General features: G+C 31.7%; 1 non-coding gene across 1 annotated transcript; it reads right to left on the bottom strand.

Annotated features, from left to right (window-relative positions):
- Positions 1-5,106: 5,106 nt before the first annotated feature.
- On the bottom strand, positions 5,107-5,217 carry LOC140965352 (small nucleolar RNA R71). Its single transcript, XR_012173046.1, has one exon. It is a non-coding gene; the product is annotated as a small nucleolar RNA R71 (small nucleolar RNA).
- Between the last annotated feature and the right edge of the window lie 221 nt (positions 5,218-5,438).

The following is a 5,438-nucleotide window of genomic DNA, read 5'->3' as shown; positions in this document are numbered from 1 at the left end:
TCTTCAGTCTCAGTTTTTGCTGCATCAGTTGGTAATTGAATATTATCATTTGGCTATACCAACTGATTATCAGGGACACTGATTGATCCAGCACTTATAGTTCTGGTGTTTGAAGTATATTTCGATTGATATGATTCTCTTCTTCATTATCATCCTCCAAACTTATATCTGTAAAGCGATCAACTAGCTCAACTGGATCAGTTGGCTTATCAGTTAGCACATATTAATCAAATACAACATGAATTGATTCTTCGAAATTCAAAGTGCATTTGTTAAATACTTTGTAAGCTTTACTAACTGACGAATAACCAAGAAATATTCCCTCTGAAGATTTAGCATCAAAAGCTTTTAAATGATTTTTGCCATTATCGAGAATAAAACATCTGCAGCCGAATATTTTGAAATAAGAAACCACACTTTTACATCCATGCCAGATCTCATATGGCGTTTTCAAATAATTTTTATTAATCATTGATCTTTTCTGAGTGTAACATACAGTGTTTACTGCTTCTGCCCAAAACCTCTGAGAAATACCAGAATCAACAAGCATTGTTCTAGCAGCCTTTTTAAGGGTTCGATTTCTTCTCTCAGCTACACCGTTTTGCTGAGGTGTTCTAGATGCTGAGAGCTCATGCTTGATCCCAATATTCTCTAAAAATTGTGAAAGATTTTGATTGATGAATTTAGTCCCTCGATCGGACTTTAATCTGTCAATACCAACTGATTTTTCATTTAGTAATCTTTTGAAAAATCTTAATCAGTTGTGCAGCAGTTTGGTCTTTTGATTTAAGAAAGATAACCCAAGTAAATCTTGAAAAATCATCAACGATCATCAATGTGTATTTCATTCCCCCTAAACTCATTACTGGTATAGGACCAAAAAGATCCATATGTGGCAGTTCTAAGCATCTGGAGGATGATTTACTACCATTTTTTTTTAAAAGAAGATCTTACTTGTTTACCAAACTAACATGCTGAGCAAATTTTATCGTTTGAAAAATCTATTTTGGGCAAACCGGTTACAAGCTCATGGTTACTCTGATGAGCAATAGACTTAAAGTAGAAGTGGTTCAACCTTTTAGGCGACAACCAGTTTTTAGAAGATTTTGAAGCTATAAGACAAACTGGTGCATTAGGTTGATCAGTCCAACTGACTTTGTGAGTATTTCAACAACGATTGCCAGTTAAGATAATCTCATCAGTTGAGTTTATAACTATGCAAGTGAGTATGTTGAATTGAACTGAGAAATTATTGTCGCATAACTGACTGATGCTTATCAAGTTATACTTCAAATTCTCAACTTGCAACACATCTTTGATAGCAAAGTTATCATGGATAAGCTTACCCTTACACACAGTTTTACCTTTGGAGATTTCTCAAAAGTTGATGTTGGACCAGTGTATTTGATCAGTTGGGATAGCAATTTTGCATCCCCTGTCATATGTCGCCAGCATCCACTGTCCAGATACCAGATTGATTCTTTGTTTGTAACTGTCACCTGCAATCCCACACAATGAAGAATTTTGGTACCCATATCTATTTGGGTCCTGAACTGATTAGTCCTTTAGAAACCCAGACTTGGATTAGTCTAACTGACTTTGAAGTTGTTGTGTTCCAAATGGTTTTTCCCAGCTTGTGTGTGCTTGGTGTGTTGTGTGCAGATGAAACAATATATGCTTTAACCTTGTTCAACTGGTTTTTCAGCCGATATCTTTTCTGAACTGGCTTCCAGTTATGATATTTTGAATAGCCATTTGAAGAATTATTGATGTACCTTTTAGGTGACCAGCTACGTGAAACATTTGAAATTTTGGGGCTATAACCAATTCCATACCTTTTAGCCTTTTTCTTATTTTCAATAGGTTGTTCAACTGGTCTACTCGGCTCTGGTTGTTCTTGTACCACAACTGTCTTTGTTCAGTTTTGGCTGATAGAAGTTTCATCTTGGTTGTTAAAGCCTAAACCAGTTTTATCAGTAACTGATTTTTGCATATCTTGCATTTAAGCTAGAGTAACTGATGATTTATTTAATGCTTTAATAAGCTCAGTTTGCTTCGAAACCTCAAGCTTTAACTGCTGAATCATGGATTGATTCTTGCTTATTTCTGCATTCAGCTCAGCAATCTCCCGCTTAAGACTCAACAGTTCAATGATTCATCAGTTTCAGTCTTATTGTCATTGAGATTATTTTGCTTTACCTTGGCTTTCTCAAAATAGAGAGCAAGGTTGTGATACAGTTGATCATGCATGTAATGTAGAAATAGGTTCATCACATGTAAAGTCAGTTAAACTAAAATCAAATACCTGCTCACTGATTGATTCTAGTTCTATGTCATCAGCCATCAGACACTTGACTTCTTCATCATCGATGGAGGTACTCAAGCTCTCAGATTCTGATTCATCGCTATCAGTTTATGCCCATTAGGAGTTGCTTTCCTCAGCTAGAAGCACTTCATGTTTCTTTCTGAATGATTTTTTATCATCCTTAGATCTTCTCTTGTGCTCAAATGATTTCTTTCCCTTTTCAACTGAGCATCGACTGTCCTTCTTTGGTTTAGGACAGTCAGCAATAATGTGTCAAGTTTTGCCACAGTTGTAGCAAGCATTCGGTTCTTCCTTGGTGTTATTTCTCTGATATTGTATTTGAATGGAGCTTTGATTTCTTCTCATTAACCTTCTAAATGTTTTGACAAATAATGACATTGCGTCATTGCTTAACTGATCAGCAGTTCTCTCAACTGAACCAGTTGGTTCCTGTTTGATAGCACTAAGAGCTCTAGTAGCTGCTGGAGTAGAAGGTTCTCCTTCTCCTGTCTGCAGTTCAAAATCATAGGCCTTCAAATCAGCAAATAGATCATGTAGCTCGACCTTGTTTAGATCTTTTGATTATCTCATTGCCATTGTCTTGACATCCCACTCCTTGGGAAGACCTCTGACTACTTTCAGCATGATTTCTTTGTTAGAATACACCTTTCCAAGTGCATTCAATTCATTTATTATGTCGCTGATCCTTTCATCATATTTATGCATAGACTCTCTAGTCTTCATCTTGATGTTATCGATTTTTTGTATAGCAACTGAAAGTATTTTTTCTTTGGTTTGCTCATTGCCTCCGCAGAGCTGATGAAACTTAAAATTAATAATTTAATATATGTTAAAATCTATATTTTAAAATTTAAGTTTCATTAAAATTATGTTATTTTAGTATTGTTTGTTTATATTTAAATGTCTTACTAAATATGTTTTATTTTTAGGTTTTCCATGTGTTGGTAAAATAATGATAACTCAAGCTAGAAAATTCAAATGGAGGTGGTTCAAATATGTTTGGAATCCTTGAGAAATTATCTACAACTTTGCAGAAGACATGATTGCCTAAAAAGTTCATTAAGATGATCAAATTGTGCAAATATCAAAAAGAGGACAAATTTACTTTTACTCTGACCAGCATATAGTAAAAAAAATCATAACTATTTCAATATTTAACCAAATGAGATGAAACAAAAGGCTTAAGTCATCTACAGACAATTTCCCACATGTTTGCTGTTTTGAGCAGAGTCAAATTCGGTGATTAAAATCGTGGAACAAAGCATTGAAAGAAAGGACATGAAATTGAAGTTGGAGGAGACAAAAACTACTATTACAACTACATGGCATTAATAAAATTTTTGACCCTTTCTCTCATTTGGCCTATAAATAGAGGCCTTGTGCTAGCTTGAAAATCATTCTATCCAATTGTAAAATATATTGTGAGTGTGTATAAAAGTTATAAGTTCCAATATATTTTTCATTTTCCCAATTATGAGTGATGATTTTATTGTTGATCAAAAGTAAGCTCATGAAAAACTAAATCTATTATGTCAAAGTAAAGAGGATGAATTCTTGGTGAAGTAAGATTTTTTTTATTTTGTATATTCTTTCTTTTTTTCTTTTCATTTTGCTAATTTATTTTTATTGTAGGTATAAAAATGAATTATTTGTTGTTATCAATTTACATCAAATGCTTGATACCATTGAAGTGGTTATCTTGATTTGTTGTTTAATTTTAATACAATAAATATTTCATCAATTAATATTATTGTTATATACAATTATATATTTATATAGTTATATATATTTATAGGTACCGTATACAATTATATATTTATATAGTTATATATAATTATATATTTATATAGTTGTATATAATTATAGGTACCGTATATAAAATATCGGTGAATTTGGTATTTTCTATAGTTGGCACTATATTATATTTGGTGTGTGTTTAAGTATTTAATTTTCTTGGAACCATTATTTATGGTGGTTTCTTTTGTTTTACTTTTAGTTAAACAATATTATATAAACCAAGAATAAATCCTTGATCCTTGACAAAATTAATAATTTGTAAACTTCATTATTACATTTAGTATTTCAAAAATTAATAAATTTAAACTTAAAATAACCTCTATGTGGATCGATCTCGTACTTACGAAATATATTACTTGCAGACAACCTACACTTGAATGAATTATAATTTAAGTAGTAGCAAGTTTTTGGCGCGGTTGTCGGGGAGGTATAAATTAAGTTTATATTTGTTAATTATGTTTTATTTATAAGTATTGTGTTGCTTTTTGGTATGAGTATTTGGAGTCGAAAAAAAGTGGTAGACTTATTCGAGTATCTAAAAATAATTTAAACATAGATGATAATTCAAATAATCAAGATAATGATAATAATAATAATAATTTTAATAATAATAATCAAGAACATGATCAATTAAGATCACTTAGGCACCATATGAACCCTATTAGAACGAGTGCCCCATCTTGTTTAGCTTTTCCTCCTGATGCATCTAATTTCAACTTTAAACCTCAAATTATTCAACTTTTACCAAATTTTCATGGCTTAGATTCTGAAAATCCATATTTACATCTAAGAGAATTTGAGGAAGTTCGTAACACTTATAATGATCAAAATTGTAGCATGTATATAGTTCGATTAAAGTTTTTTCCTTTTTCTTTAAAAGATAAAGCTAAAACATGGCTACAAAATTTGAGATCGAGTTCAATAAGGTCATGGGAAGAAATGCAACAACAATTTCTTAAAAAGTTTTTCCCTTCCCATAGAACAAACTCTTTTAAAAGACAAATTACTAATTTTTCTCAAAAACAAGGAGAAACATTTTATCAATGTTGGGATAAATATAAAGAATTACTTAATACATGCCCACATCATGGTTTTGAAACATGGAGAATAGTTTCTCACTTTTATGAAGGTCTAATACCTAAAGATAGGCAAATGATAGAATTCATGTGTAATGGAACTTTTGAAGATAAAAACCCAAATGAAGCTATGGAATATTTGGATTCATTAGCAGAAAATGCTCAAAATTGGGATAATATAGGCACAATAGAACCACCAATAAATAAAATCAATAATTTAACAAATGGGGGTGATATCT

The sequence above is a fragment of the Primulina huaijiensis genome, chromosome 18 (genome assembly GCF_012295235.1).
Source record: "Primulina huaijiensis isolate GDHJ02 chromosome 18, ASM1229523v2, whole genome shotgun sequence".
Classification (NCBI taxonomy): domain Eukaryota; kingdom Viridiplantae; phylum Streptophyta; class Magnoliopsida; order Lamiales; family Gesneriaceae; genus Primulina; species Primulina huaijiensis.
Note: the sequence above shows the minus strand (reverse complement) of the source record. Positions and strands in the feature narration are given on the sequence as shown.